The sequence below is a fragment of the Micropterus salmoides genome, unplaced genomic scaffold (genome assembly GCF_014851395.1).
Source record: "Micropterus salmoides isolate LMB-PRFRI ecotype aquatic unplaced genomic scaffold, ASM1485139v1 Ms_hic_scaffold_2782, whole genome shotgun sequence".
NCBI lineage: Eukaryota > Metazoa > Chordata > Actinopteri > Centrarchiformes > Centrarchidae > Micropterus > Micropterus salmoides.
Genome location: NW_024042020.1, coordinates 66 through 22325, shown reverse-complemented (window position 1 = coordinate 22325; position 22260 = coordinate 66). Strand labels below are relative to the sequence as shown.

The following is a 22260-nucleotide window of genomic DNA, read 5'->3' as shown; positions in this document are numbered from 1 at the left end:
GAGATCTTTGTCCTCATCATCTGTATATCCAGCTTCCTCATACAGCTTACCTTGGTTACGGAGGTAAACAAAAACAATTACATGAAACTTTCTTTATAAAACACAATAGTAAACATATTTCATTTTAAAAATGGTTTCCAAATGACGTGTTTTATTAACATGTTGTCCCTTCCTAGGGAGGAATGTATGTATTTCAACTTATAGATTTCTATGGCTCTACCAGAGTGTGTCAGAATTGTATGGCTATTTGTCAATGCCTGGCTGTGGGCTGGATTTTTGGTGAGTCAGTATAACTTATTACTTAAAGCATACAAAAAGTCTGGCATTTTTTCTATATAAACTTTGTATATATAAAATAAAAATAAAAAGGTAAACAGCTTCATGAGGTAGGGTACCAGTGCTAATTGCTTACGCTGTCTATGGCTTTTAGCCACAGGGTTGTTACTGAAGATGTGAATCTTTAAAAAGAGAGTCAAAATAGTGCATTGTTGGGGACTATTTTCAGTGGTGGATTAATACACATATTGGTCTTTTCATGGAATTTCTTGTCTGCAAGAAAATGGCAAATATCACCAACCTTATTATTTAGATTTATACCATTTTGACAATATGACTTTTATTTGAACTTCCATCAGGTGCTGACCGCTTTTTCTAACATCATTGAGGATATGACAGGACAGAAACCTTCTGTTTCTTCAAACTGTGCTGGAAATACATTATTCCTCTGTGGTCACTGGTGAGTCAGGAACATTTCTTTGTTTCTACCAATCATTTTACATACTTTCATTAACTGTCGCAGTTTATTCAGTTTTTGCCAAACCAGTAGAGCTGGATTTTGTGCTGCTTGATATGCTCAATTACTATGTATGCAGTTTACAATTTAATCTTCCAGCATCATCACATCTTGACTTAACTGGCCTGCAAACTCTATTTGTAACTGTAACTTTTGCATTGCCAAAACTATCTTTTCCGCCAGAAAAAACTTCAAATGGTTATGTATCTCTATAACTTCACAGATTTCGTTTATCCTGTACCTGGTTGATTACAAACACCTGCTGATTAATGACTTCTACATTTACCCTGACCCTTTCCTCTGTTCTCATGGTGCCACTGGGCAGCTGGACAGATGTGTTTGACAGCAGGAACCTTCAGACAGGTCAGTGTCTGTATCTGTTAAATCCTAAACAGCATGCTGTAGCTTCTGTCACTCAATTTTCTGCATGTGCAGCTGTTGTTTTTGGTATTGATCAATTAGCAGGTCTGAAGAGTCTAAAAGATGACCCAAAATGTCCGTATGATTATGGTAGTGTTTAAACTTAAGCTACTTGTTTTACTGTGTTCCAGCGTTTACCTGTCCTTTGTCGTCCTGCTGAAGCTCCAGCCTGGCGAGAAGAAAAATGGGAGAGGAGGGAGCAACTGTTGAACTGACAACATTCGCAGTGACTTCTTAGTGTGGCCTCCAAAGTCAAGTTAACTAGACATTTCAGCTATCACACTGTATATAAGCTTATTGCAATCAGTGTAACTAAGATATTTGAACGGCAAAGCTCAAAATTGTGCTAAAACAGCCCAAATTAAACCCAAACAACCAAACATTTGTCAATTCTTTTGTGGCTTTTTGTTTTATTTTAATGTAATCTGCAACTGTTGGCCAAACAAAACAATACAAGAGGTCAAGAGGAGAGCTGGAAAGTTGTGAGAGGGGTTTCTCAGTATTTTGTGAAATCTTGAATAGATGAAAAATCAGAATCATCACTTTGGTCATGTATGTGTACACACACGAGGAATTTGACTCAGGTCTTGTGTTCATACGCAGAACAAGCATAAACAAACAGAACACTGTTTTAGACTGTTTCTTAGCTCTCTTAATTGATGTAACAGGGAAAAGTAAGACAGGTCGAGCTTAGAGTCATTAGCTGAACCCACAAGTGTTCACGGACCTTCCAGCTCTAGTTATTTCTTACATGTTCTGTCCTTGTTAGGGAGACAACAGTTAGACTAATAAGGAAGAAACAGTAGCTCAGGCGTCAGGCTAGCAGATATCAGTGTTCTCTGGGATGGATGTTTACAAGAACTCACTGGCTCCACATACTCATGGGTAGTGATAGATTCCAATAAGATGAAGCACTGGAGTCTAAACATCAGATAGATTAGTTCTTCTAGGTTAAGGCCAGCTAAAGGCGACCTAATAGGGAAACCTACAGGCACTCGGGGGAATACAGAAACATAAAAGGGACCAAACGACGTTACGCTTCAGATTTGGTGTTGGCATTTGACGTGTTCACATGTTGTATGCTGGCTCTGTATCTCCTGGGCTGGGCTTTTAAACCATGCTATATTAAGTCTCCATCAGTCTCTGAAACCTCTTCACACCTGAACCTGGCTCACAATAATTCATCAACACAGGTGAACGTTCAAAGAAGAGTTGTGGATCATGTATTATGTTATTTGGTGTAATTTTCTATTCCAGTAGCCTATGCCATCATCACCGCTCTGATCTCTGTGGGCGTAGCCTAAAACAACTTATAGAGCATAAAGTCAGCCATTGCTCTTTACAGCAGGACACAGCAGATCAAATTGTGACCACACTGTCCACTTAAGACCATGTTGGTATTTTACTGTTTCCCATCACAACTAAGCTGCCATTTAACACAGACGTGTTTACAAGGTGATGTTACTAGCCTCAGCCAAGATTTGGTTACAACACTAGACTAATGCTAGAAAGAAAAAGATAGAAAGCAATCAATTGACAGTGACTATTGATTATTAAAATGTTGATTAAAGGGGCCAACTGGGCAATAAGTAAATATGAAGAATCGCATATTCAGTCAAGTCATAGTATGAATAGTATTTTACCTTTGAGAATGAATTAAAGTTAACCCGGGTCACCAGTTTGAATGGGCCTGACGGAGCTGATCACATTAACATCAGCCAGTGCGAGCACAGCAAGAGATGTACAGCCAGCATCAGATACAAGCACCTCAGACTCTAATGGAATTGTTGCTGCTCCACCAAATTGAGGTCCATTCAGACCAGCTTTCGAGGAGGTTTTCTTTCAGGCTTATTACATATAGACTTAAAAGAGTGAGGATTGTAGTGAGAGCACTACGGTGTCAGGTGTGACTGTACAGTAGTAGCAAATTGTTTACATGGCTCAGAGTCAGGTAGGAGGGCCCCAGGGAAGTCAGGGCCAGCTCTGCTTGTAAAGTCACTTTAACTAGACATTTCAGTTGTCATATAAGCGTCTGGTAATCAATGTACTGTAGCTGAGATATCAGTGAATTCAAGCTCAAAGTTTTGGATGCGATACGCAACGATTGCGGCTCGGCCAACTCCAGTTACCTGTATCATGTCAGCAGCCCAGCTGACTCCTGGACCTGCTGTTGAGCCACAGCAGCTGATCAACTCCGCTCTACTGCAGCTACCCCTGAACTCTGCTCTGGTTGTGCCTTTTTTACGTCAGTCCCTTTAACCTGTTGAACTATAGCTGCCCCCTGGTCTTGCTGGGTGGCATCCATCCACCTCCGTTGTCCCCTTTGATGCTGCAGCTCCACTCCAACTTTACTCCCCCGACTCTGCTGAACCGCTGCTTCCCCCGGATTCTGCTGAACAGGTTTCACCTGGGCTACTGCTGACCCCAGTCTTGGAGTTACTGCAGTTTTCCAGGTTGTCCAGTTGCTGGTTTCCAGCCCAGCTGTCCTGTCAGTGACCTCCAGTCCTCCTGTCCTGTCGCCGGTCTGTCACGATCCTGTCCTGAGTGCTGTGTTTTGTGTTTTGATTCGGAGGGTTTGGTTTTGTACCTGCAGGTTAGGCTTGTCATCTGTTTCGTTTAGTTCTGAGTTTATTCATTTATCAGTTAGGTATCTGTTATATAATATATGGTCTTGTATCCAGTCTTTGTGGTCTCTGTTGTTCTGTTTTTTCGTCTCCCTAGCCACCCTGTCTTATTTGTTAGAATCCCTTTTGCTGTGCTGTTAGTTTAGACTTAGTTTTAGTTTGCTTGTTACCCATAGCGTGCGTCTTCTGCCTGATGTTATTGTTTGTCTGGTTATCATCTGTCAGCTGGTGTTTAGTGGTGTTTTGGTATTTTGCTGATTTCAGTTCTGTTCCAGTCTCATGTATTAGTTTCTGTACCATCATGCTCGAGTTCTGTCTGCTTGTCTATTTATGTTCTCTGCCAGTTTCATTAATTAATCTGATTTTGTTCATTCTGCTCTAGTCTCTGTGTAGCCTTTATTATTATTCATCCACATCTTACTTAGTATCTGTCTTGTCTCGTATCTTAGTTCTTAGTCCTGTACCTTAGTTCATGTCTTAAGTGTTCCCTCCTGGTCTGTGTACTTCGGAGTTTCGCCCATGTCTATCTGAGTTCTGTTTTACCTTAGCTTCAGTCTGTTTTTGCTGGTTGTAGTTCTTGGTGATCTGTCTGCTTGTGTCTTTATTAGTTTATATTTATCCCTCTGATCTGTTTTGTGTTCCGTAACCTGTGTCATGTCTGTTCCCTCCAGTGCCCCTCTGCCTGGCTGTCTCTGTTCTCCCCTCTGCTCTCTCCCTGCCCACCTGTGTTGCTCCCGCCCTGCCCGTTAGTCTATGTGTGTGTGTGTGTGTGGTGTGTGTGTGTGTGTGTATATACCTGGTGTTTCTGTCTAGTCTTTGCGGTGTCTTGCAGTGTTTTTGTCGTGTGTATATGCCCTGTCTCCTGTTGTCTGCCTTGCTCGTCTGCCTTGCTCGTCGTGTCTCCCCGTTTTCCTGCTTTCTGGATTATTTTCCCTTCTTAGATTTTCTCTGTTTGGATCACCTTCTTTTTTGGACTTTTTTTAATTAATAAACCTGTTGAACTGTACCAGTCAGCCTACCTGTCCTGCATTTGGGTCCACCAACCACCTCTACCCTACACCCACCGTGACACGGTCCTCAGCCCAGCAGCCTCGGTTTCCTTTTCTAGTGCTTCGCTGTCAGTCTTCAGTCCTGCGCTGCCTCTGGAGAATCTCAGCCTTATCGCCGGCCTCCTGCTCGACCCCCTAAGGCCCGGCAGGAGGGTTTCTGCCCTTGCTCTCGGCCCGGCTGACCAACAGCCCTGATTGGGTTGTCAGTCCAATCCCCAGGCCGCCCTCCTGATCAGCTCAGCCAGTCAGTTCAACCTTCATGTCATCCCCAGAACTGTTAAGTTTCCACTCCCAGCCCTCTGAGTCTCCCTGTCTAGCCCCATTACCTGCTACAGATCACCCACCAGGGGTCCCTGGTCTGGCCCTTTTCACTGGGCATACATGCAGCATATCTCTATTGACATATCCTAGGTGCCTTACTGGTGCCATATGTCAGCTTTGCTGTGGCATGTGGGATACCTCTGTTCCTCTGTTTTCAGCTCAGCCTCTGACTGAACTCTGAACTCACCAGGAAGTCCACACGTTTTTTTTATTTCCCTCTTGTATCTCTATTTTATCCTCTCTCCTATATTTATATGAAGCAGATTCATAAAAGAAAATACATTGTCCAGCTGTACAATAGCACAGTGGATTATTCTTTCACTGAAGCGCTTGATCGTATGATGAGAAATAAGAGAAGAAAATCAGACAAGAGTTAAGAGGAAAGGTTTTGTACTTTCACCATAACGCTGGATTACAACAAAATGGCTCTTAAAGAGCTCCTCTGGGTTTTGCAAATCAAAGGCCCACCATTTGACCTAAACACTAGAATGAAAGTTTTTATATTTAAAATGATTCAGGATCAGTCTCTTTAAGAAGTCCTGGCTCTTGTAAAACAGGAAGGTAGGCCTCTCCACACTGGAACTGGTTTTGTTTTATGGATTGATGGCAGAATATATTCAAATTAGGAAAAGTAGTAGTACTTTTAAAATATAACTGAAACCGCAAGTTCTTGATGTTGAGATGAACAGACGAAGAAGAAGAAAAACAGAAAATGAGAAGAGGGCTGGAGAGAGAGGACAGTGGGCCAGTAAAACAGAATATATTCTGGTTGTTGCGGGAAATGTGTTTGGCCTGGGCAACGTGTGGAGATTTCCTTACCTCTGCTACAAGGACAGTGGAGATGAATCCTACAGACTGTTTTTATAGAGTTCCATTATTCTGGCTGTAGTGAACTTAAATAATGTTAATATTGATGATTGGTGCAGTGAAAAGATATTACTTCATTCATTTGTAATTTCCATGTGCATAATGTCTCTGTATTTAAAATATATGTGCCTTTCTGGTGCCATATGGTCTAGGTTAGTTGTAGTATGTGGAATACCTCAGTTGGTCAGTACACCCAGGAAGGATCCATCACCAGTTGGAGGAAGTTGTGTCCACTGGCACAAGATAGGGCATCTTTTGTTTAACATCTACATGATTATGAAAAACAACAAAATATGTTACCATAATTATGCAGATGACACACAAATTTACATAACCATATCACCAGGAGACTATGATCACAAACAAGCGCTGAGTAACTGTGTTGAACAAATTAACAATTGGATGTGCCAGAATTTTCTTCAATTAAACAAAGATAAAACTGAATATAACTGATAAAACTGAAGTCAGAAGTCTCTGTTTTTGGAGCCAAGGAAGAACGATTAAAAGTCAGTGCTCAGCTTCAATCTGTAATGTTAAAAACCACAAACCAAGCCATAAATCTCAGTGTAGTCATGGACTCAGACCTGAATTTAAGACAATTACACAGTCAGCTTACTATCATCTGAAGAATATTTCTAGGATTAAAGGACTTATGTCTCAGCAGGACCTGGAAAAACTTAAATGGCTCTTCAAGAGCTTCTCAGGGATTTGCAAATCAAAAGCCCACCATTTGACCTAAACACTAGAGTACATATTTTATATTTAAAATGATTTCTGGCCAGCATATAGGCTAATTAAAAAAAAGACAAGCAAATATCAGTTTGAACAAACATATATTTTTATGCATGCTTTCAAACTAAGTCAGCATTGGTCTCTTAAATAAGTCCCCCCTGGCTCTTGTAGGGTACACATTGGAACTGGTTTTATTTCATGGTTTTAGGACAGTATACATATTCACATTAGGAATAGACAGGAAAAGCAGCAAATATCAGTTTCCACAAACATATATTTAAATGCATGCTTTCAAACTAAGTCAGCATTGGTCTCTTAAAGAAGTCCCCCCTGGCTCGTGTAAGGTACATATTCACATTAGGAATAGACAGGAAAAGCAGCAAATATCAGTTTGCAGTACTTTTGAAATCTAACTGAAACACACAATGGATGAAGTTCTTGATGTTGAGATGAACGGACAGAGAAGAAAAACAGAAAATGAGAAGAGGGCAGGAGAGAGAGGACAGTGGGCCAGTAAAACAGAATATATTCTGGTTGTTGCAGGAAATGTGGTCGGCCTGGGCAACGTGTGGAGATTTCCTTACCTCTGCTACAAGAACGGTGGAGGTGAATCCTTCAAGCTGTTTTAGAAGAGATGCATTATTCTGACTGTAGTGAACTGAAATAATGTTTGGTTGTATTAATGATTTCTGTGTGAAAAGATGTCACTTAGGCTAATTAATATGTAATTTCCATGAGCATACATGTCTCTGTATTTATTGTATAGGTGCCTTTCTGGTGCCATATGGTCTGTTAGCCGTAGTATGTGGGATACCTCTGTTCCTACTGGAGACCTCAGTTGGTCAGTACACCCAGGAAGGATTCATCACCGGCTGGAGGAAAATTTGTCCACTGGCACAAGGTGAGTTGATATGAGTTGAACTAAAATGTGCTGTCAAAAGAAAGAGATAAAAAGCCAATATAGTTTATACAATAAATTAATATTTTCTTCAAAGATTATTCAAGCTGTTTTGCCAGTATTTAATGTCTAATCAGGTTCTGTTGTTTTAACTGTGGTTTGTATTTCTACTGTAGGAATAGGATTTGGACAGCTGACGATTTCACTTTGTTTCTTCATCTACGTTTTAATTGAAGCTTGGGCTCTGTTCTACTTGGTGTTCTCATTCAGATCCCAGCTTCCCTGGGCCCACTGTGAGAACACCTGGAATACAGGTGAGGCTATTGAGTCTACTTTAAGTTGTTAAAGCTTGGAGAAAACATTAGCCAGTGTCTAACTCCATAGCCACAAAATTTGACCTAAAACCCAGTGGTCAATTATGCTAAACATTAGTTGTGGATCACTAAAATGATAAGCCACCGGGTTGCCAGTTTAACACACATAAATACACCTTCACATCAACTTTACAGTTTAAAACCTTCAATTCACTTTACCTCAATGAAATTCTTGTTTGTCCCCAAACCAGCTAACTGCCTTGCTCTTCAGACTTTCAGTTCATCTAATGTGACTACAGATCAGACTAACACCACCTCTGCTGCAACTGAGTTCTGGGAGTGAGTCTGATCTTTTTCTTCAAGTGAACCATAATGAAATGTAAAGTAGTGTATCAGTATTTCACTTTTGATGCATACTGATACTTCAACTAAAACAAGTGATGTTTCTACATATGACTCTGCAAATCCCAACCTCACACATCCTTTTCCAGCACTTTGTGTCACATCATGGGTACCTTGTAAATTTCTCCTCAGACGGCGGGTGCTGGCCATGTCTAGAGGCATTGAGGATCTGGGCAGTGTGAGGTGGGATCTGGCTTTGTGTCTTCTTGCCTGCTGGGTGTTCTGCTACTTCAGTATCTGGAAAGGTGTCAGATCTTCTGGAAAGGTCCTGGCGAAACTCTCTTCTCTTTATCTACGCATATAATCATCAGCAACCTATAGTCATTACTTCTTTCATTTTGCAAACTATACCATAGCTTTCGGGGGAGCTCAGTTTTGGTGTGTGTGTGGGGGGGCAGGCATAGTAATAATAATAATAATAATAATAATAATAATGATAATAATTATTATTATTATTATTATGTAGCCATTTTCTACAATTACTCTTCACACAACAGCTGCAGCTGAGTTTGTGACCTGACCTTTATTTATTCTGTGAGAGGGAAGAATTTAGAAAAGTTGCGTGACGTGCAGAAGTACATGGATCATGCATAATATTCATCCAGCCAGAGGGAACGATCTGGTAGAGGGAGTGGGGCGGTGGAGCATAGAGGGACAGGAGATTGAGCCCGCTGCGGCTGGCCGGTCGCTCCACAATCTCTTGTCCCTCTGGCTGGATGAAGTCTGACGCTCCTGATTTTATGCATGGATCCATGATGATAGAGAAATATAGAAATTAATGGCAATAAAGCATGCTGTCAGTATTTTAGAGACTACACAAAATATCACAAATCATGCTTTTAGGGGAGCTGAGGGGAGCTGAGCTCCCCCGTAGTTTGCACAGTGCGTATAATCATCAACTTACAGTCATTATGTTTTCTTTAACAATTTCCTTTTCATTAAAGGTCGCATATTTTACGGCCACATTCCCCTACGTAATGCTCCTGATCCTACTCATCAGAGGCCTGACTCTACCTGGAGCTTGGGAAGGGATCTACTACTACCTGTATCCAGACCTGAAGCGCCTGGCTAACCTTGAGGTGGCATTTTTATTTGAACCCAATTTTAGAATTACCTGGGCATTAAAAATAAGTCATTTGATGCATCTCACTGACAGGCCAACATTCTGTTGTGGGATCTTAATATAATCCTTCCATTGTGCTATCATCCATTCTGAATCTGACCTATATTTCCTTACGTTACAGGTCTGGATAGAAGCAGGATCTCAAATATTTTTCTCCTACAGCCTAAATGCAGGGACTGTAAATGTCCTAGGCAGCTATAATGACTACAACAACAACTGTTATAAGTAAGTGTCAGATATCACAGCTTTGATATTGTACTGTGTTCGAAGGTTTATCCGATAGGGTTGTAATAGCAGCAGGCTAAGCGGGGTAGTGCAGATAGTCCTCTCCCCAGTAACATTTTCTAGCTCCTCCTGGGGGATCACAAGGTGTTCCCAGTCCAGATGAGTTTTGTAATCCCTCCAGCGAGTGCTGGGTCTACCCCAGAGTCTCCTCCCTTATTAGATGCCCGAACCACTTCAACTGGCTCCTTTCAATGCGAAGGAGCTCTGTGCTACCACTGGAGGTCAGTGCTCCTCACCCTAAGGCTGAATCCAGCAAACCCACAGAGGAAACTTATTTCGGCTTGGACTTGGTTGAAGATACTAGAAGACGTCTTCTAGTGTCTTCAACCAAGTCCAGTTGCCCTTGACCTCAACCTTCGTTGGACAACAGTCTGAACCTTTCTCTGAGCAACTCTCAGTCTCTCTGGGGTTTGTGAGCACCCCCACACCCATCTGGCACCTCTCACCCTGGCCAACTCCGGAGAGGGAGAGAGTCCAGCCCCTTTTCAGAGTTTGGTTCCTGGACCAGTGCAATGCGTAGAGGTGAGCACAACTATATCTAGTTGGTTCTGCTTCACCTCCCACACCAGCTCTTGGTCCTTCCCTGCCAAAGAGGTAGCATCCACATCCCTAGGACCAGTCTGCCATGCTAAGAGCCAGTGTGCCTGGGTCCCTGCCTTTGCCTGCCACTCATCTTGCAAAGTACACGGCCCCAATGGCTATACTGCACGTCAAAATAAAAGACATATATTAAAGACACACTTACTTACTTGCTCTTTTTGACAAGGGTCTACTGTCTTTCTGTGACTCATAGGGACTGCTTTTGGCTCTGTCTGCTGAACAGTGGGACCAGTTTTGTTGCTGGATTTGTCGTCTTCTCAGTACTTGGATTCATGGCTCAGAAACAGGGTGTTACAGTGGACAATGTGGTTGAGTCAGGTACATATATACAAAGATTTCTCTTAGTAAATAGTCTAAAGCTGAATACAATGCTCTAACATAACTAAGTATGTAGCATATGTATGTATGGAGTATCAACTTTCGCCTCGTTCATCACAGGTCCAGGTTTGGCCTTCATTGCTTACCCTCAGGCAACAGCTATGATGCCTTGCCACAGTTTTGGAGTGTCTGCTTCTTCCTGATGCTCATTCTGCTGACAGTTGATACAAATGTAATAACATCTGTCACATAACCAATTGACAAATAGTAGACTTGCTTCAGACACAAATGAAATTGTTTGTTTATTTTACTGGTCCCCAGTTTGTTATTGTGGAGAGTTTTATCACCACAGTGAGCGACATGTTTCCGAAGTTGTTTCGTGCACCAGTGAGGCATGAGATCTTTGTCCTCATCATCTGTATATCCAGCTTCCTCATACAGCTTACCTTGGTTACGGAGGTAAACAAAAACAATTACATGAAACTTTCTTTATAAAACACAATAGTAAACATATTTCATTTTAAAAATGGTTTCCAAATGACGTGTTTTATTAACATGTTGTCCCTTCCTAGGGAGGAATGTATGTATTTCAACTTATAGATTTCTATGGCTCTACCAGAGTGTGTCAGAATTGTATGGCTATTTGTCAATGCCTGGCTGTGGGCTGGATTTTTGGTGAGTCAGATAACTTATTACTTAAAGCATACAAAAAGCATTTTTCTATATAAACTGTATATATAGACGAAAATAAAAATAAAAAGGTAAACAGCTTCATGAGGTAGGGTACCAGTGCTAATTGCTTACGCTGTCTATGGCTTTTAGCCACAGGGTTGTTACTGAAGATGTGAATCTTTAAAAAGAGAGTCAAAATAGTGCATTTGTTGGGGACTATTTTCAGTGGTAATACACATATTGGTCTTTTCATGGAATTTCTTGAAAATGGCAAATATCACCAACCTTATTATTTAGATTTATACCATTTTGACAATATGACTTTTATTTGAACTTCCATCAGGTGCTGACCGCTTTTCTAACATCATTGAGGATATGACAGGACAGAAACCTTCTGTTTTCTTCAAACTGTGCTGGAAATACATTATTCCTCTGTGGTCACTGGTGAGTCAGGAACGTTTCTTTGTTTCTACCAATCATTTTACATACTTTCATTAACTGTCGCAGTTTATTCAGTTTTTGCCAAACCAGTAGAGCTGGATTTTGTGCTGCTTGATATGCTCAATTATTATGTGTGCATTTTACAATTTAATCTTCCAGCATCATCACATCTTGACTTAAAGGAGAACAACAACTGAGTTCCCACGGGACTTCAGCGCGAGACTACAGCTAGCCGTCTAAAACACTATTTAGGTGAATTTAAACAATGGCTAAGTTGCTAAACGCAACTTGTTCTCATGTAAGGGCCCTGTTCATGTTGGACTGACATTTTAATTGCATCTTGTGTCTGTTAAGAGGCATAAAGACACTCTTTATGTATATGTCCCCATAACTGCTGTTTTAGCTGAGTGGGAGTTCTGGGCATTAGCTGTAGCAGCTCCGTGTTGCAAGCACCAATCCGGTTCGTTTGTTTTTTCTATAGACAGTACTCACAAAGGTATAACGATCAAGATTAACTTAAAAATTGCCTGGAGTTCTCCTTTAACTGGCCTGCAAACTCTATTCGTAACTGTGACTTTTGCATTGCCAAAACTATCTTTTCCGCCAGATGATCTAAAGGAATGAAAAAACTTCAAATGGTTATGTATCTCTACACCTTCACAGATTTCCATTATCCTGTACCTGGTTGATTACAAACACCTGTTGATTAATGACTTCTACATTTACCCTGACTGGGCATACGCACTAGGATGGACCCTGACCCTTTCCTCTGTTCTCATGGTGCCACTGTGGGCAGCTGGACAGATGTGTTTGACAGCAGGAACCTTCAGACAGGTCAGTGTCTGTATCTGTTAAATCCTAAACAGCATGCTGTAGCTTCTGTCACTCAATTTTCTGCATGTGCAGCTGTTGTTTTTGGTATTGATCACTTAGCAGGTCTGAAGAGTCTAAAAGATGACCCAAAATGTCCGTATGATTATGGTAGTGTTTAAACTTAAGCTACTTGTTTTACTTGTTCCTGTGTTCCAGCGTTTGTCTGTCCTTTGTCGTCCTGCTGAAGCTCCAGCCTGGCAGAGGAGAAAAATGGGAGAGAAGGGAGCAACTGTTGAACTGACAACATTCGCAGTGACATCTTAGTGTGGCCTCCAAAGTCAAGTTAACTAGACATTTCAGCTATCACACTGTATATAAGCTTATTGCAATCAGTGTAACTAAGATATTTGAATGGCAAAGCTCAAAATTGTGCTAAAACAGCCCAAATTAAACCCAAACAACCAAACATTTGTCAATTCTTTTGTGGCTTTTTGTTTTATTTTAATGTAATCTGCAACTGTTGGCCAAACAAAACAATACAAGAGGTCAAGAGGAGAGCTGGAAAGTTGTGAGAGGGGTTTCTCAGTATTTTGTGAAATCTTGAAAAGATGAAAAATCAGAATCATCAATTTGGTCATGTATGTGTACACACACGAGGAATTTGACTCAGGTCTTGTGTTCATACGCAGAACAAGCATAAACAAACAGAACACTGTTTTAGACTGTTTCTTAGCTCTCTTAATTGATGTAACAGGGAAAAGTAAGACAGGTCGAGCTTAGAGTCATTAGCTGAACCCACAAGTGTTCACGGACCTTCCAGCTCTAGTTATTTCTTACATGTTCTGTCCTTGTTAGGGAGACAACAGTTAGACTAATAAGGAAGAAACAGTAGCTCAGGCGTCAGGCTAGCAGATATCAGTGTTCTCTGGGATGGATGTTTACAAGAACTCACTGGCTCCACATACTCATGGGTAGTGATAGATTCCAATAAGATGAAGCACTGGAGTCTAAACATCAGATAGATTAGTTGTTCTAGGTTAAGGCCAGCTAAAGATGACCTAATAGGAAACCTACAGGCACTCGAGGGAATATAGAAACATAAAAGGGACCAAAACATGTTCTCCTTCAGATTTGGTGTTGGCATTTGACGTGTTCACATGTTGTATGCTGGCTCTGTATTACAGTAGTAGCAAATTGTTTACATGGCTCAGAGTCAGGTAGGAGGGCCCCAGGGAAGTCAGGGCCAGCTCTGCTTGTAAAGTCACTTTAACTAGACATTTCAGTTGTCATATAAGCGTCTGGTAATCAATGTACTGTAGCTGAGATATCAGTGAATTCAAGCTCAAAGTTTTGGATGCGATACGCAACGATTGCGGCTCGGCCAACTCCAGTTACCTGTATCATGTCAGCAGCCCAGCTGACTCCTGGACCTGCTGTTGAGCCACAGCAGCTGATCAACTCCGCTCTACTGCAGCTACCCCTGAACTCTGCTCTGGTTGTGCCTTTTTTACGTCAGTCCCTTTAACCTGTTGAACTATAGCTGCCCCCTGGTCTTGCTGGGTGGCATCCATCCACCTCCGTTGTCCCCTTTTATGCTGCAGCTCCACTCCAACTTTGCCCTGCCACTGAAACCCCCCCCGAGTCTGCTGAACAGGAGCTAGCTCTGGTTTCGCCTGAGCTCAGTTCAACCTTCATGTCGTCCCCAGAACTGTTAAGTCTCCCCTCCCAGCCCTCAGGCTGTTCGCTTGAGTCTCCCCGTCTGGCCCCATTACCTGCTACAGATCACCCACCAGGGGTCCCTGGTCTGGCCCTTTGGTCATGAACTTAAAGACCCTGTACCTGTTTCGCTGCTCTGTGTTCTCTCATTATTTTTTTGCTTGTATGCTTGCTGCCTCAGTTTGGATAACTACCTGTGTTGGACTCAAGCCGTCCCTTCTGCATGCAAGCCTGATTACCTGTTTGACGTTTAATAAACCCTGCAAACTTCCCAGCTACTCTCCTTGTCGTGCACTTGGGCCCTAAACTCTGTTTACCTGCCTCTGCACTTGATGTTGTGACAAGTTCATTATAACAGTGATATAGAATGATGCAACTTGGGAAACAACAAATCAGGAGGTGGAACATAACACAGATTCATGCTTTTAGGCCTTTTAATTGGACATATGAGATGGGAATGCCCTTCCTCATCACAGTTGCATCCACATAATCCTGTATAACACACTGCTTGTAGGACCTTGAGTGCATCTTTCTATCTGGTGCGTCTTGTTGTTGAGTAGATGTTGGAATTTATGGTTGACCATGAGCAATAATGTCTTCAGAGAATTAACCTATCTTACCCCAAACCATGCATTAACGTAGACTGGAATCACAGCTTTTTCCTTTTGGAGTGGGAGTTATATTGAGATAGAAAACAACTACATCTGCAACATTCTTCATCACAGTGCAGTGAAATCCTTATATACTGTCCAGCATATCTATTTCTTATAGTCTGGATACAGTAAATTTGGTGAGCCTGGAAGAGGTTTGGAAAATTTTCTACCTTTGCAACATGAATCGTGGAGGTGAATTATACAAATTCAGAAACGTAAACATGTCTGTTGAAAGATGTCATGCATGCTGCGTGAATTTCTCTTCTTAAAGCAGGATGACAGGAGTAACATGGTGACAACAGGTTGATTGGTTGAGGACAAGATATAGTCAAACATATGCAGAACTGTTCCCAGGATTTTGAAATCCTAATAAGTAAAATCAGAGAAGAGCTGGAGACAGAGCACAGTGGGACAGTAAAACAGAATATATTCTACTTGTTGCAGGAAATGTGGTCTATCTGGGCAACGTGTGGTTATTCCCTTCCCCCTCCACAGTGGAGGTACAAATACAAATTCTGAATTTAGTAACATACTAATTACACTGAATTAACTTGTCACTGGGCATACATGCAGCATATCTCTATTTACATATCCTTGGTGCCTTACTGGTGCCATATGTTAGCTTTGCTGTGGTCTGGTGTCCGAACAATAATGCTGCGATGATGTGTTGAGAAGAAACCCCTTGACCCTGTTCTTGATCATAACAGTTTATTACATCAAGGAGTTCAGCATCAATTACAAGCTCTGCAGCAGCTTGGAGAGAGACCCAGCCCGATGACCACTCTGTCTCTCTGTACATCAAACAAAGCTTATATAGGACATGTTTAGGTATCTGTTAGATAGCATATAAGGGTCTGAGTCTGCAAACTAAGGCACCAATCCATATAAGGGCACAGTTCTATAGGATAAGTGTAGACATCTGTTAGACACCATATAAGGGTCTGAGTCTCCACCTAACCACTGACCTCTACTCTCCCCTTAAAAGGTCACTAATCCTCTATCCAGCTGCTACAGTGCTATGTTAAACTGTTATGCGTCAAATGCACATATGTTATACACCACAGTGGCATGTGGGATACCTCTGTTCCTCTGTTTTCAGCTCAGCCTCTGACTGAACTCCGAACTCACCAGGAGGCCTGCCGTTGTTTTTTTTTTTTATTTCCCTCTTGTATCTCTATTTTATCCTCTCTCCTATATTTATATGAAGCAGATTCATAAAAGAAAATACATTGTCCAGCTGTACAATAGCACAGTGGATTATTCTTTCACTGAAGCGCTTGATCGTATGATGAGAAATAAGAGAAGAAAATCAGACAAGAGTTAAGAGGAAAGGTTTTGTACTTTCACCATAACGCTGGATTACAACAAAATGGCTCTTAAAGAGCTCCTCTGGGTTTTGCAAATCAAAAGTCCACCATTTGACCTAAACACTAGAATGACAGTTTTTATATTTAAAATGATTCAGGATCAGTCTCTTTAAGAAGTCCTGGCTCTTGTAAAACAGGAAGGTAGGCCTCTCCACACTGGAACTGGTTTGTTTTATGGATTGATGGCAGAATATATTCAAATTAGGAAAAGTAGTAGTACTTTTAAAATATAACTGAAACCGCAAGTTCTTGATGTTGAGATGAACAGACGAAGAAGAAAAACAGAAAATGAGAAGAGGGCTGGAGAGAGAGGACAGTGGGCCAGTAAAACAGAATATATTCTGGTTGTTGCGGGAAATGTGTTTGGCCTGGGCAACGTGTGGAGATTTCCTTACCTCTGCTACAAGAACGATGGAGGTGAATCCTACAGACTGTTTTTATAGAGTTCCATTATTCTGGCTGTAGTGAACTTAAATAATGTTAATATTGATGATTGGTGCAGTGAAAAGATATTACTTCATTCATTTGTAATTTCCATGTCCATACATGTCTCTGTATTTAAAATATATGTGCCTTTCTGGTGCCATATGGTCTAGGTTAGTTGTAGTATGTGGAATACCTCAGTTGGTCAGTACACCCAGGAAGGATCCATCACCAGTTGGAGGAAGTTGTGTCCACTGGCACAAGATAGGGCATCTTTTGTTTAACATCTACATGATTATGAAAAACAACAAAATATGTTACCATAATTATGCAGATGACACACAAATTTACATAACCATATCACCAGGGGACTATGATCACATACAAGCGCTGAGTAACTGTGTTGAACAAATTAACAATTGGATGTGCCAGAATTTTCTTCAATTAAACAAAGATAAAACTGAATATAACTGATAAAACTGAAGTCAGAAGTCTCTGTTTTTGGAGCCAAGGAAGAACGATTAAAAGTCAGTGCTCAGCTTCAATCTGTAATGTTAAAAACCACAAACCAAGCCATAAATCTTGGTGTAGTCATGGACCTGAATTTAAGTACTATCATCTGAAGAATATTTCTAGGATTAAAGGACTTATGTCTCAGCAGGACTGGAAAAACTCCATGCATTTTTTTTTTTTTTTTTTTTTTACAGGGCTCCCTAAAAAAATCGATCAGACAGCTGCAGCTGATTCAGAACACTGCTGCTCGAGTCCTCATGAAGACCAAAAAAGTGGATCACATCACTCCAGTTCTGAGGTCTTCACACTGGCTTCCTGTCATGAAGCTCTCTGACTCATGTTGTAGTTTTGCCGTTTATTAATAGTAGTAGACATAACTAACTAGCATGCTGTAGCTGCTAAAAACATACAACGAACTACCAACGTTACCCAGAAGCCCCTTGCTTCACTTCCAACACAAATACTGCTCACACTCTGCAGCGACCTGTATTGTTCAGTGTAGATAGAGCTACATCTAAATCACATCACACTTCCTGTCTGTCAGAGATTTGATTTGATTTCAATGTCCTGCTGTTGGTTTATAAAGCACTGAATGGTTTAGGGCCAAAATACATAAATACATTTCTGATCTTCTGCTTCGTTATGAACCATCCAGACCTCTCAGGTCGTCTGCAGCAGGTCTGCTTTCTGTCCCCAGAGTCAAAACTAAACATGGAGAAACAGCAGCGTTTAGTTGGAGTTTATGCTCCGTATATCTGGAACAAACTCCCAGAAAACTGCAGGTCTGCCAAAACTCTCAGTTCTTTCAAATCAGGACTGAAGACTTTTCTTTTTACACTTAATTAGATCAAATTTAAAGCTGTAGATTGATAACTTACACTGAAAACACCTGTTTTGTTTTTAGATTTTCAGTGATCACTATTTAAAAAGCTTAGAGTGCTCTTTTGATTGCACCATCTCACATGGCTGATTCTCAGTCAACAGGGCCGAGTAGAATTACAAGGGAGAGGAGGGAACAACTATTGAACTGACAACATTTGCAGTGACAACTTAGTGTGGCCTGCAAAGTCAAGTTAACTAAACATTTCATCTATCACACTGTATATACACTTACTACAATCAGTGCAGCTAAAATATTTAAATGGCTAAGCTGAAAATAGTGCTCAACCAGCCCAAATAAACTTAAACAATGAAACATTTGTCAATTGTTTTGTGGCTTTTTTGTTTGGTTTGATGTTATCTGTAAATTTGGACAAACAAAACAATACAAGGGAGTAATATTGAGCTCTAGAAAGTTGTGACAGGTATTTCTCAGTATATTTTGACATCTTGAGTAGATAAAAAATCTGAATTTTTAACACTTTGACCAGTTATATGTACACCATCCATCGTCAACCGCTTATCCTGTGTACAGGGTCGCGGGGAGCTGGACAGCCTGGACAGGTTGCCAGTCCATCGCAGGGCCGGTATATGTACACATACAGGAGATTTGACTCTGGTCTTACAGTACATTGCTCTCAGCGTACATACACAGAACAAGCATAAACAAAAAGAACTCTGTGTACCACCAGCCTCCAGAAGTGAATATACTACGTGTGGAGTGTCTGTATTTATAAAAATCACTTGTCTCTCCAGTAAATCATTCATGATAGTGCTCACTTGACAGAACAGTACATCATTTCATTTCAACATTGCACTCCAGTGACTGTTGGACTCACGCACTTTTCTTCCTTGTACGGTGCCTAGTTTACCCACAATGCAACTATACGCTGACAGTTGATTTGGACATTTGGGTGTGTTTGTGGCTAATGTAGCTTTGAGCTGCTAGCCTCAAACACAGACGAGCTGCGAGCGACAGAGGACTGGTAACCTCACTTCTTTCAAACTCTACACCCCCAGATTATTTTTCCGTTGTCTAACTTGAAGTCTTCATCTCCAATGATTATTTAGCACAGCTCTCTCTGGAGCCACAACAGGTGCTGTACAACTTTGTTCACATGTGCAGTAGTGTAGTTTGGATAACACCTGCAATCATACTTCGATGCGTAAAATAAGAGCAATTCTATCTTGCCATTTAAACATCATTATCAGAGATGTGTTTGCTCATTCATGTTTACTCTGTTGACTTATCCTCGTAGAGTGGTTGGTTAGGTCACGTGGAAGACCAAGCATGATTTATAGTCTGAAGTATGTATCAAGGTAAGCTTCCATAATCACTTCGCAGTTGAGTGGGATTATGTTTTGTAGACAATGTTAGTTTCTATTTACCACTCCATGCCATGTCTGCCATGGATCTACTGGGGACACAATGCTGGTTCTGATGTTGGCTCACCAACAGGTCAACATGTAATCTCCCAAAAACTGTTAAAAAAACGTCAAGTTAAGAAAACCGCTTTAGCACTGTTAGTGGGGATTTAGGTCCATGCACATATATAGTATTTAATGGTGGACTGCACCATCTGTCTCTCACCCAATTTCTTTGAGGTGCTCAGTGGGTGTCCTGCAGTTGTAACTATGGTGTCCAAAATGCCCCTTGTAAGTGCCATAATGTTGTGTGTAAACAGTAGGTTACTGCTAAAGATCTTGCGTAGCAAAGAGGAAAACTAAAATGTAAATGCTCTGTATTTGTATAGCGCCTTTCTAGTCTTTTCGACCACTCAAAGCGCTTTTACACTACATCTGCATTCACCATTCACACACATCCATACACTGGCGGAACAGCCGCCACACTTCGACATGCAGCCTGGAGGAGCTGGGGATCGAACTGCCGACCTTCCGATTAACGGGCAACCCGCTATATCTCCTGATCTATCTCCTCCCCTAAAAGAGGAGGGAACTGTTAAACTGAGGGAGTCTGCAGTGACAGCTTAACATGACTTGTGAAGCCACATTAACTAGACCTTTCAGCTGTCATAAGCTTCTGGTAATCAATGTAGTGTAGCTGAAATATCAGTGATAAGAAGCTCAAATTATTGATTAAATAATCAATTTCAAAAATTAGATCATTTTTAAATGATCTATTAACATGCTGCGCTCATACAAGTTTTTGGATGATACACTGGCCTAGGGTGGTAAATTCTCATTAAAGCACTTCAAAGTACTCACTTTAATATTCCACATTTTAGGCTTCAGACAAATTGATTCAGAGCAGATAAGTGGTAGGCAGGAAGTGGCAGTGTCCAGGACTGCAAATGTTATTTTTACAAATGATTCAATCACAATAAAAATTTTAAATGCCATTTTGATGCACCCGTTGTATGCAAATGAAAACAAAAAAGTTAACAGCATCCCTACCTGTGATGCCAATTTTGCGCTACACCAAAGACCACCGTCACCTTTGTAACAGTGAATTAGATTCTGTGCAGCAGAAACCTGTCAACCTCTTATATGCATCATTTTCAACTCATGCATGCATCTACTGTGAGGGAAAACACACGTTTAATTTCAGTTTTTAATATTGAGTACTACAGCTGCCAATGTTAAAGGTGAAAAGTAAAACGTTTGTCATCCTGAAGTGGACGCGTCCATGTACTTGAAGTCCATTTGAGAAGTGAGTTGCATTCCTCAGTTTTACCAAAAGATCATTACAGAACGTGCGCAAGCAGTGCGTGTTGTTCCTCAGTGCCAATGAAAGTGTCTAACGTTGTTCTCCATTATTTCTTTTGGAAAAATCCCATAATGGAAGCTTGTTTATTTCCTTTATTTGCGTTTGCAGATGTTTTCTTCTGACTTCTCTTCTGGTCTTCTTTGTGACTTGCTGGTAGTTTTGCGGGGATGGGATCTTTTTGGGCTTGTTTGGTGGCCTGAAAATCATCTTCTGTTTCAGAGTACGATTCACTCTCGTAGACTTTCTCTGTCACTGAGGGTGAGATGATAAAGCAGAGTGAAAAAGGTCTTAAAAGTGTTTGGTCAAATCCCATTTCTATGCATGCATGAGAAGGACACTTAAATACAATGCAATAAAGCAAGCACTTAATATTTACTCAATTTACATAGGTGATAATCAAGTAATCGCTAATGACAATTGTTAGTGAAATTAAACAAACACTCCTCTTATTCAATGTCAACAAAAACTTTTAAACATTTATAAAAAGTTATATATACCCAATTATTGGAGATATATATATATATATATATATATATATATATATACTGTTATACTTGTGTAAGTTATGAAAGATAGAAGTTGTGTTTTTGTGGAAAATGAATTAGATGCAGTGTTGGGGGTAACGCGTTACAAAGTAATGTGTTACTACTATCAGATTACTTTTGTCTGTAGCGCAGTAATGTAACGCATTACTGTTGATAACTTCAGTAGTCACATTACAGTTACTAATAACAAAATCGTCGCGTTACTTACGTACTGGTTCTTCAACTATCAGCATAACGGGAGGAGAGAAAAATAAATCAAACATATTTTTTCGTGTGTGTTTGCGTAACACTTTTCCGACCTCACTTTTGACTTTAACGCCAGTTCATGAGGAAGCAGAAATGGCAGAGCTTCTAAAAACGTATTTCGAGGGGTTTAAGTACTAGTATTCTCTAGCACGCCTGTGGCGAGGCTCTCAGGCCTGGGCTGTGCTGACTCCAAGGAGGAACAGGTTGTCTGACAAACGATTCGCTCCTGCTCATCAAGTATAGCCACTTCTTTCATAAGCATGTCCAGTAAGAGGGAAAAATCTACTTTAAAGCCATAGTTCAGCAAGTGAGCTACAGTAAGTTTGTTGTGAGGGTTTGGCCTGTTAAATGCACAGTTCAAATTAAATTACATAAGATTTTCCTTTGAAGTCTGATATTGTGATGAGGGCCAGCGTCTTATTTTTTTATTGATAGAAAAAATTACATGGTTGGAAGGACAACCTTTTTATTATGTTGTATTGTAATGAATACATTATTTAAAATATAAATGTTTCCAA

The 22260-nt window shown here is 40.8% G+C and overlaps 1 pseudogene; it reads left to right on the top strand.

Moving 5' to 3' along the window:
* Positions 1 to 7231: 7231 nt before the first annotated feature.
* Positions 7232 to 12996, top strand: LOC119881890 (annotated as a pseudogene).
* Positions 12997 to 22260: the final 9264 nt, after the last annotated feature.